We start from the raw sequence: 12,291 nt of genomic DNA on the forward strand, positions 1-12,291 counted from the left end.
AATATGTGGCCCATAGCTTATTTCCAAACTAAGTTGATGGCCCTATCGGCTATGAATTCCTAGTTCTGTTGGCAAGGTGTGAGGAGCAACAAATGCAATGGTATTGGGTAGTTTGTAGTGAGTGAGCAGAATTGAGAGATTGTTAGCATTTTAATTTGTACCTTTTGGTACAACACAAAACAGAATAGTATTTGAGGTTAATTTGTTTTCATACTGGAAGAGGAAGTTCCCTTGAAACTAAGACTAACCCTAGACACTAGATTATCTACAAGTATTCACATTGTGCACAATAATTCTTTGGGGTTTTCCACAAAGTGAAATAGCCTTATCTTTTTGGCCTTTGGTATGAGCACAAGACTAAAATCAACTCTTCTCTCATAGACAAGATTTTAGATTTTATGACCCTAAATTGCATGAATCTACAAGTAATCTAAACACAAGAGTCACTTATCGAACTAGCTAAAAATAGAAACCAGAAAGTCAATGTATACAAATGTTTAAGGGATAAGCTACTCTAACACACATATAACACGAAGTTTAGAAGTGGAATAACTAGTATTACTTACAAAGCTAAATTCAACTAGGACAAAGTACACATTATTGTGGAAGGAAGGGTTGAGCATAGGGATATGCCCAACATTGGTGAGGAATGTCCAATGTAGACCTTATATAGGAGGATCATATTTGGAGGCTCACATTAAATAAAGTCCATGGATAATCCATCTACTCCTTCTTTCAAGAATCAAATGTTGTCAAAATTTATTTTGATGGATTTGAAGATCCTATCTATCATTGCAAGATGTGCATTACCTTATGGATTGCTAGTGGGCAGACAAACCAATGACACTTGTTGAGATGCTTTCAAGGCACATGACAAGGAGTGGTGATTGACTAGTTTCTAATATCTTAGATCCTAAAAAAGCAACATGGGACAAACTTAGGAAGTTGTTGGAGAAAGAGTTTAGACTCTTTAGGAACAATAATGAGATTGTCGTGAAAATTTATAATGCTTGATAGGATAAACATGAGGATGTATGAGCCTACAATAGGAGGCTAACTGAAGAATTTAGCAAACTTGAGAAGGAACCACTTGCTTGTTTGAAGAAGTGGTTGTTCATTAAATTGATACCATCACTACAAAGAAGGATGAAATTAGTTCATCCTCATCTTATGAGGATGCATATAAGTTTATAAACATGCAATGGACATAGAAAGTGAAAAAAAGATATCCTCTTGCTTGAGGAAAAATAAATATTTTGATTTTGATTCAAGTGATAACAAGCAGGAACAGTTCAAGCTCTTTATAGAGAAATTTTTAGGATGATGAAAGAGCTTAAAGAAATGAGAGTAGGAAGAGATATTTGGTGTTTAGGCTACAAAGTAGGCTATACTATAGTCAATTGCCTAAAGAGGGTGTCTTTTGAAATTTGTGAAGTTACAAGCCATTCAATAAAGGGTTTCCTATACTATTTGAAGAATAAGAGTGTCCAAGTACTCTTCACTCAAGGAGAACCATTGAATCCACCCACCACCTCAGTGAAGAAACAAAAGAATTAAGATGCTCATCCTAGTATATCTACAAGTACATCATTTGGTGGATGTCAAAATTAAATATGTAATATACGTGGTGATAGAAAACCTTCTTACAGTACCAATGCAGTCACAAGAGCTCATTGTCCTTTGAAATTCCATACCAAAGCTTCAAAATCTTCATAGACTTCATGCCAAACCCTAGCTGTCCAAGGTATTATGAGAAATATGGCAATTGAACCTCCAAACCTGAAGCAATATGTCTTCCACCTGCAAATAAACTTCAAACCCTAGGTGGTTGAAGCAAATCCTCTAGAGATATTTCCAGTTGACACCTTGTTGAGGTGTATTTTGTACACAATCATACACAGAATAAAATACCCAAGGGTACCTTATCCTCTCTTGAATAAAATCTCTAACTGCTGAAGATATCGCAAGAAGGATTAGTTAGGGTGACTTCAATGTTCTTTTAAGTAGGGTCTCTACGTGTGGATAAGCACCAGTGGTCGTTGTGATTGCTGTGTCATCAAAGGGCCTTACGTTTCCGAAGTAGAATTTCCTAAACTAAACGAATTCTCAAAAAAGATCAAAAGAGTAGGGCTTGCAAGAGATCTAGTCTAATCTAACCCTAAGAATGACTCAATGTGGACGAGACTTGGCAAGATTCTACCAACTTCAATATTGCCATAAAATAACAACTCAATTGAAATTGATGCGATCTTCTAAGGTAACAAATGATTTTTCAATTCATCAAGGATCATAGACACTACCACAAAGGCACATATCCAAGATACAACAATGATTGAAGGTTTAAGTGATTCAAGTTTATCCAGTTGACCACGCAAGGCATTCCTACAATCAGCAAGAAGCTAGTGGTTTGGAGAGTGAATCTCACCGACGATCAAGTCCAACACTTTATCCTTCAAACTAAAATACTATTTTGATTGAGAATGATTCAAGAAAGTGAACAACCATGAAGATAACCATAAGAATTGCAATAAAACACCATAACTTCAATATTCTATTGATCTCAAAGCCATCATGAACAACAATTGTTTGAAATTCCTTCCTCAAAGCTCAATCTTGCTACAAATCAAATTGCTAATCTCTAATCACTAATGCTGATATCTAATGACAAAGTGGAAAGGAATGAGGGTATATATAGCATCCTCAATTACAATGAACGGTCCAGATCAAAAGAGGATCAATGGCCAAGATTATGACACCTAAACCCTAATTAGGGTTTTATTACAAAAGTTCCCTTTTTATTGCACAACATTAAATGCATAGCCAAATATTAAATTTGGCACAAAAATCTAGGAAACATAGACCAATGACAATTAAGGTGCCACATCATCTATAACAACCTTTCTTCTAGAATCTTATTTCCTTTCCAATGCTCCTTCTTAGCATATGCAATGAATCTAGACACGATTCCCTCGATCTCAGCAATTGGAATCTCGGGAAGATTCTTCATTCGTTCCTCCAAGTGGATGACCTGATCGAAAGCCTTGAGAAGAGCAACGTCCCATCCAGGTTCAAGTTCTTTGATTTTCTCAATCAAGAGCATGGTAGCAAACATCTGATCCCGTTGCTCATCTGTAATAACATTTTCATCTTTGCAAAAGATGACCTTGACTCTATCTTCTAATTCTTGCAAATCCACATCTATCTCAACTGCAATCCTCCTGCCAAGAATAGCACATAATACTTCGAACATTCTGTCCTAGATCGGGTGGATAACCTCCTCAACATGATTGCATCTAGTACTGATGTCCTCGAAGGGAACTTCCTTCATCTGGAGTAAAGTCGACCACTGAAGTAAACTATGAGGTCCTCCATCCATTATCTTTTCTTGCACTAGGACCTTCCTTGATGTTTGTCTGATTACTTGCAAGACAGGAATGATAACATCTTTAGTATGAGCAAAGGCAACTAACGTTATCATCAAGTTGTGGATGATCTCAAGAACCTGGATAACTCGGTGAATGGTCTGCATCATCCTCGTTGCAAATTCCATAGCAACTGTATGAGATTTGTCAATCCAAGAGCTCATAAGCTGGACCAAACTCCTGACTCTCTCTGCCTCACCAATTGATTGGAGGGGAAGTGCCTGCATAGGAGATACTGCTGGAGGGAAGCCGGCCGCCTTGATAATGCCACTTTCAATTATCCTCCTGGCGACAGGTGATGGCTTGCCAATGTAAGGGACCTCTCGAAACTTCTTTGTACTGAAGTTCCCCGAGTTAGTATCTCCAATGTTGCTCCACTTAGACACGATCTTGGTCTCCAATTCTTCGTTCTTTTGATCTTCCTTCATGAGAGCTGGACGACTGGTGGATGCTCCCGCCTTTGGGGTCGCCATTGTAACACCTACACAACATTTCATAATAAGAAATAGATTTTGCAATGTATAAACATAAATTAGATTAAAGATTGAATTTAGGAAACTTCATGATAAGTCCTTGAGTTATCATTTCCTAAATACGATTGAGCTACTGGAAATTCAAAATTTCAAAATTCAAAATTTAGATTAAGACTATGACGATCAAAATTCAAAATTTAGACAAAAGAAGACTTCGCCATACCTCACTTGAGAGCTAACTCTAAAAAGATGCAAAATAAGGAAATTCGCCTAGGCAAAAACGAAGTTTGAAGTCTTCAATGTGGTCCTCCTCTAGCAAAGGCGCCTTTCTTAGTTAATTTCACCACCTTTGGGGTCTCCAATGTGATGATAGAGTATTCGCTCCACCTCTAACCAAATTCACACCCTTCCTTGATGAGATTTCGCACTTTCTCCTTGTCTTCTCCAAATCGCATGCAAATGAACGATTAAATGATGATTTGAAATGAGATATCATACCCCCTTTATATAAGCGCTTACCTCTTCAATCCCCCATAGGCCGACTTTTGAAAATAGGCAAATAATAAATAAATTTCAAATAAAAATAGAGGCTGACTTTGTAAAATATAGAAAATAAAACCCAAGCGCTCCAATTTTATTTATTTAATTAATTGATTAATTAAAATGCCTTTATAATTAATTATTTCGATTTTAAAAGGCAAAATTAATTAATTAAATACCTTGTGCGCACCCATTAAATGCCAATTTTAATTAAATATTTCAAGGTTTATCGAAATTAAGCATTTAATGTATTTCAAAATTTATTGGCGCCAAACACATGAGAGATGTAAGGGATACAAACCATATCGCTCTGGTCCCTGGGAGAGGGACAGGAGCGCCTTAGCTTTTTAATCTTGATTTTTACGTTCAAAACCACTTCCTCTACGTTGAAACTGGCATTTTAAATAGGAACCTTGAGCTTGATTGATTCAATGTTTTGAAACGAACGCCTCCTAGACCATTTTCGCTCTGGTCCCTTGGTGAGGGACAGGAGCGAACTTTGTATTTTAGCTTAAAATTGTCAACTTTTAACATTAACTCCTCATCCATCACCTTTCTAATGACATTTTCAACCTTGTGTGGCCTAGGCTTGACGAAGCTTTTGAAGGAAATGACTAATTTTATGAATATCGCCCTGGTCCTTGACTGAAGGACAGGAGCGATTTTGCATCCTTGCTCAAGTTAATCACTTTTTGACGTTTGGTTCCTTGTCCATCATCCTTCCAAGGACCTATTCGACCTTGTGTAACTTTGCCTTGGCGTGGTCTAGGAAGAAAAGGATTGATTTTATGAATATCGCCCTGGTCCTTGACTGAAGGACAGGAGCGAACTTTTGTTCATTGGGCTAATCCTTGTTCGTATCAACTTGCAATTGCCTTCAAAGTATAAAATGGTGTTCCTTACTCCTTTTTGAACATTTGAAATGGAAGTGGCACCTCAAAATTAAGCATACTTAGACATTTCGCTCTGGTCCCTAGGAGAGGGACAGGAGCGAACTTGACCATTTCCATCACTTTTCGCGGTCCTTGCAACTTTGTTTCTCTTCGAGGCGTTCCAAACATCATTGCCCCCTTATACCTTGGCCTGGAGTGGTTTAAACTTGGGGGGGAATATTAGATAGCCTTGATTTCGCCCTGGTCCTTGGCTGAGGGACAGGAGTGAACTTTCACTTATAAGCTCATTCGTGCTTTGCCAACTTTCAAATTTGTCTTCAATGGACTCATTATGTTCCCCTTCACTTATCTTTAACATGAGACTTGCTCCAACTTGGTGGGAAATTTGTCTTAAGAAGAAATCGCTCTGGTCCCTTGGAGAGGGACAGGAGCGCCTAGGGAAATATGGGCTTCATTTGGTATCTTGCAATCTTCAAATGATCTCCAATAGATTCGTTATGCCTCCTTTTACTTGCCTCAAACTTAAAAACTCATTTCACTTCGCCAAAAACTTGTCTTGTGGAGGAATCGCTCTGGTCCCTGAGAGAGGGACGGGAGCTATCATTAAAATTCGCCCTGGTCCCTGGCAGAGGGACAGGAGCGATTTTGCTTCTAGGGCCAATTTTCTCCTTCGAGGTACAATCAAATTATATTCAACGAGTAAAATGTACCTCCCTTGTTCTTCTCAAATCGCGAAATCGTTCAAATCTTTCAAGGACAAGGCAATTTTGGATTTCAAGCTCTGGTCCTTCAGTGAGGGACAGGAGCGATTTGTCTTCATAGCATGTTTCCTTGTTTGCAAATTTCTTCAAATTATATTCAATGGACAAAAGATGTCCTCCTTTACCTCTTCCAATCCAAAAATCACCTTAGTCCTGCAAGGACAGTTGAATTTTAAGAAACAAGCTCCGGTCCTTCAGTGAGGGACAGGAGCGATTTTTGTCCTTGAGGTCAAAATCTCAACTTTTCATTGCAAACGGCTGAATCTTGGCGTTCCATCATGTTGATTTCACTTTCCATTGCGTCCTTGACGCTTCAATTTGATCAAAATGAGGTCAAAATGGTCTAAGTAAGTCATTTCGCCCTGGTCCTTGACTGAGGGACAGGAGCGATTTGACTTTAAACTTTAAAAATTTGCCATTTTGAGTCTTAAAAATCTTCTAAATCTTCAATTATTGCATCTCCTGGCGACCCTGCACAAGACAAATGAAATAAATTAATAACCAAGATGCATAAAATATCATTTTCGCCCTGGTCCCTGGCTGAGGGACAGGAGCGAACTTTCACTTCCATAGGCCAAAATACCAAGATTTTAAGACTTCAGTCACTTCACAAGGCAAAATTAGGCCATTTCCAATGCTCGGGCTCAATTATCAAAATTCTCAAAAATTAGCCAAAAATCACCCGGATAAAATTCACAATTCCATCATTAACACTTAGGCAAAATTTGGACTTGCATTCAAAAATCTGACTGAACCTAGACAAACTCATTTGACCCCCTGACAGATTCACCTTATTTCAAAATTGCATCCTACGAGAGGAAGCTCAACAATCTTCAAAATTTGGACTAGACACCGGCTTGAAAACATCAAAACGGAAACCCTAAGGCTAAACCCTAGTCCAGACGACTGACTCACTAACCCAAAACCCTAAAAGCAGAGAGAGAAACAGGGAAAACCGAGCAAAAAGAGGGGGTCCCCATTTTAATGGGGCGATGTGTGAAATGGTCACAACATCTGGCGACACCACTGAGAAATGTTGGAAAACATTTGGGAATCAATCTTTCTTAAAGAAAACTCAGAAAACCTCCTTTAACAAAACCAGGAGTTAAGAAACACTTACAAGAAGAGACCATCATATTGAGACAAAGTATCAAGTCCACAGTTACCCATGTGTGTGCAAATGAGTTAATTCCCCTCAACAAGACAATCATGATCTCCAGGTTCCCCTGTGATAAGCTACGTAGTTTATCTGGACTCCAAAAGCATCCTGGATAGAGCCTCGCTGCCAGTCAGACGTCCATAGTCCCGACGAGGTTATCAAATGCAAGTGGAACTCTAGTATTAAAACGAGAAATAAATCACATCACCATGAACAAAGGGGAGACAATCAACGCCTACTTTATGCGGATATCAATTCTAAAAGATGAACTTGCAACTCTGGACTATGAGATCCAAAGCAAAGAGTTGACACTCGTTGCTTTAGATGAGTTGCCTAGTGGATGGAGCACATTCGTCCAAGGCATCAGTGCAAAGTCCAAATATCCCAAGTTTGAAAGATTAAGGGATGACTGTCTCCAAGAAGAATCAAGATTGAACAAAATGGGAATGAAACACAAGAATATAGATGAAGACCTACAAGTTCTAAACACCAACTCCACCAAGCATAACAAGAAAAGGCAGTTTAGAAAGAGAAAAGGTCATCAAGGCAAGAATACTTCAAAGAAGGACTTATCTCACATTCAATGTTACAGATGTGATCAGTTCGGACACTTCGTTGCAAAATGCCCGGAAAGAACAAAGAAACATGCTACATTTGTTAAAGCAGGAAAGACTAAAGGGGAAGATGACTCCGGGAAATACGTATTCTACTTAGCACTCACAAGTCAAGCTTCTAACAAACAACTCATGGGTGATTGACAGTGGTTCATCCAGGCACATCACTAGGTTTAGAGTAGTACTTGATTCCATGACAGAGGAGAGTGATGAGGACGTAACCATCGGAGATGACTCCACACATCCAGTCAGAGGAGTAGGAACCTGCACCATCAAATTGAAGACATGCATAACCCTGCGGCTTGAAGGAGTACTATATGTCCCTGGCATCAAAAGAAATCTAGTCTCTATATCGGCACTAGAAGATAACGGATATAAAGTGACATTCATGGACAACAAAGTATTGGCTTGGCCAAAGAACTCCTCCATCAAGAAGGCAATGACCATTGGACAGAGACGGGGCTATTTGTATGAAGTGTGCATAGAACCTAATCTAGCCCTAATCCATGAAGCCACTAATGCAAATGAAGTTTGGCATAGAAGATTAGGTCATCTGAATTTTAGGGCTTTATCTTCAATGGAAAACCTTGTCACAGGTCTACCCAAGTTAAAGCAAGATCATTTAGGGGCATGCAAAGGATGTGCCCTAGGTAAGAATACCAAAGGTGCATTCCAAAATAGTACTAGGAAAACTAGCAAAATTCTAGAATTAGTTCATTCTGATGTATGCGGACCTATGTCCGTATCCTCTCTAGGGGGATTCTTGTATTATGTAATATTTGTTGATGCCTACTCTAGGAAGACTTGGATCTACTTTCTGAAAAGTAAAGAATCAAAAGAGATCCTCTCTAGATTTAAAGAATTTAAATCACTAACTGAAAACCACTTAGGAAACAAAGTTAAAACCCTAAGAACCGACAATGGGGGAGAATACACATCAGATTCATTTAAAGAATTTTGTAGAGATAATGGGATTAAGAGGGATCTTACTATACCTTATAACCCTCAACAAAATGGGGTAGCGGAAAGGAAAAATAGGACCATAGTTGAAGCTGCCAAGGCCATGATCCTAGATCAAAACCTTAACACAAATCTCTGGGTTGAAGCATCCAACACCGCTGTTTATATACAGAATAGGTGCCCTCACTCCCATCTTGAGGACAAAACTCCTGAAGAAGTATTCACTAAGATTAAGCCTGATATTAGCCACCTTAGGATATTTGGATGCCCTGTCTATATCCATATACCTAAAGAAAAGAGACTAAAATTAGAGCCTTCTGGAAAAAGAGGATTACTTGTAGGATATAGTGAAACCTCCAAAGTCTATAGAATCTATGTACCTGGTCAAAGAAATATTGAACTAAGTAGGGATGTAATATTTGAAGAGGATCTAGCTTTCAAAAGAGCTCAGAACTTCATAGAACCTAAAATCTATGTACCTACCTCTAACTTAGATGAAAATCCTGCTCCTGAGTTTCAGAGGGAGAATCTAGATGAAACTGAAAATGAAAATGAAAAATCACTTAGAAATCTCAAGAAAAGACCACTATGGGCCACCAAAACAGTAGAAGAAGCTCAGAGGTTTGCTGCTCCTTTTGGAACCTTCAGAGAAAGCAAAAGACCTAATAAATTTACTAGCTATGTTGCTCTTATGAATGATCTATCTAAACACGAACCTGACAATGTGACAGATGCCCTTAAACATCAAGTATGGAAGGATGCTATGTCTGAAGAGTATCAATCCATAATGAAAAATGATGTATGAGAAATTATTCTCAGGCCAACTAAGAAGTCTATTGCTTCTTCTAAATGACTTTTCAAGATCAAACATGTAGCAGATGGCAGCATTGAAAAATATAAGGCAAGATTTGTAGCCAGAGGATTTTCTCAAAAGGAAGGAATAGACTTTGAAGAAACATTTGCTCCTGTAGCCAGATATACCTCAGTCAGGGCTGTACTAGCCATTGCAGCAGCTAAGGGATGGAAGGTACATCAAATGGATGTAAAGACAACTTTTCTTAATGGAGAGATATCTGAAGAAGTATACCTAGAGCAACCTGAAGGGTTTGAGATCCATCATGCAGAATCCCATGTGTGCAGACTCAAGAAAGCTCTATATGGGCTCAAACAGGCTCCCAGGGTCTGGTATGAAAGAATTGACACATATCTATCAAAACTAGGCTTCTCTAAAAATGATGCAGATCCTAATCTCTACTACAAACAGAATAAAGGTGATATGCTAATAATAATTTTATATGTTGATGACTTATTAATCTCTGGAGAAGATCACCTTATAGATCAATGCAAGAAAGAGCTATCCAAAATATGAAGGACTTGAGATTCCTTCATTATTTCCTAGGGTTGGAAGTATGGCAGAATCCTGATAACATTGTTCTAAACCAAGGCAAGTATACATTAGACATCCTGAAGAGATTTGGAATGCTCAACTGCAAACCTATGACCTCTCCAATGGAGACCAATCTTCATAAACTCAAAGAAGCAGCAACAGAATCACCTTCTACTGACCCCACTCTATACAAGCAAATGATTGGGTGTCTTATGTATCTGGTAAATACAAGACCAGATATCTGCCATGTAGTAAATGCCTTGAGTCAGTTTATGTGTGAGCCAAAGGAGATACACCTGGTAGCAGTAAAACACATTATGAGATATCTACAAGGCACCTTAAACCTTGGTCTCAAGTATAAGAAAATTGATCTTAATCTACATGGATTCTCAGATTCAGATTGGGCTGGAAGTGTGACTGATCGGAAAAGCACCTCTGGGTGCTGCTTCAGTTTGGGATCAGCCATGATATCCTGGATCAGTAGAAAGCAACTTCTGTAGCGCAAAGTTCCATCGAGGCCGAATACATTGCAGCCTCCATGGCTGCCCGAGAAGCGGTGTGGCTTAGAAAGTTGCTTGTGGGATTGTTTGGGAATCCGATGAAATCTACAATCATCCATTGCGACAATCAAAGTTGCATAAAACTTTTAGTGAACCCAGTATTCCATGATAGATCCAAACATATTGAGATCCCATACCATTATGTACGAGACATGGTAGACAAAAATGTGATCAAATTAGAATATGTTAGTACGGGAGATCAGACTGTAGATATTTTGACCAAACCACTTTCCAGAGTGAAGGTTGATCACTTCAGGAAAGGTTTAGGTATGTGTTGACGTGTATTTTGTACACAACCAAAAACAGAATAAAATACCCCAATGGTACCTTATCCTCTCTTGAGTAAAGTATTTGAATGCTGAAGATATCGCGAAAAGGATCAATCAGGGTGACTTCAAGGTTCTTCGTTGTAGGATCTCTACGTGTGGATAAGCACCAGTGGTCATTGTGAATGTTGTTTCTTCAAGGGGCCTTACGTATTCTCGATCTGCAGGAACAGGATTTTCCCAAATGCTAACAAGTTCTCAAAAAATAGCAAAAGATAGGGTTTCAAGAGATGGATACTAATCTAATCCTAAGAATGACTCAATGTAGGCTAGACTTGGTAAGATTCTACCAATTTCAGTATTGCCAAGGAATTACAACTCTACTGGAATTGATGCAATCTTCTAAGGTGGTTAGTGATTTTTCAAATCATCAAGAATTATAGATACTACCATAAAGATACATATCAATATTTCAATAACGATTGACGGTTCAAGCAATCTCAATATCTCCAGTTGACCACACAAGGCGTCCTTACAATCAGTAAGAAGCTAGTGGTTTGGAACGTGAATCTCACCAAAGATCAAGCACAACACTTAGTCCTTCAAACTTAAATCCTACTTCGACTGAGAATGATTCAAGAAAGTAAGCAACCATGAAGATAGCCACAAGAATTGCAATAAAACACCATAACTTCAATATTTTATTGATCTCAAAGCCAAAATAGACAACAATTGTTCGAAATTCTTTCTTCACTACTCAATCTTGCTACAAAATAACTTTTTTCTCTTCAAAGCTCTAACTATTATCTATCTCCCTAATATCTAATCTGATCTCATCTTCTAATGATAAAATGAAAATGAGTGAGGGTATATATAGCATCCTCAATTACAATGAACGACCTAGATTGAAAGAAGATCAATGGCTGAGATTCTGACACCTAAACCCTAATTAGGGTTTGTTACAAAAAGTTCCCTTTTTATATGAACATTATTAAATGCATAGCCAAATATTTAATTGGCACAAAAGTCGAAGAAACATAGACCAATGATAATTAAGATGCCACATCATCCTATAACAACCTTTCTTCTAGAACCTTGTTCCCTTTCCAATGCTCTTTCTTAGCATATGCAACGAATCTGGACACAATTCCTTCAACCTCAACAATGGGAATCTCAGGAAGATTCTTCATTCGTTCCTCCAAGTGGATAACTTGATCAAAGGCAGTGAGAAGAGCCGATTCCCATCCAGGTTCGAG

At 38.4% G+C, this 12,291-nt stretch overlaps 1 protein-coding gene across 1 annotated transcript in view; it reads left to right on the forward strand.

Moving 5' to 3' along the window:
- Positions 1-12,291, forward strand: part of LOC131076896 (protein ACTIVITY OF BC1 COMPLEX KINASE 8, chloroplastic) — a 179,381-nt gene that overhangs the window by 98,139 nt on the left and 68,951 nt on the right. The window lies entirely within an intron of this gene.

Source organism: Cryptomeria japonica, chromosome 10 (genome assembly GCF_030272615.1).
Source record: "Cryptomeria japonica chromosome 10, Sugi_1.0, whole genome shotgun sequence".
Lineage (NCBI taxonomy): Eukaryota > Viridiplantae > Streptophyta > Pinopsida > Cupressales > Cupressaceae > Cryptomeria > Cryptomeria japonica.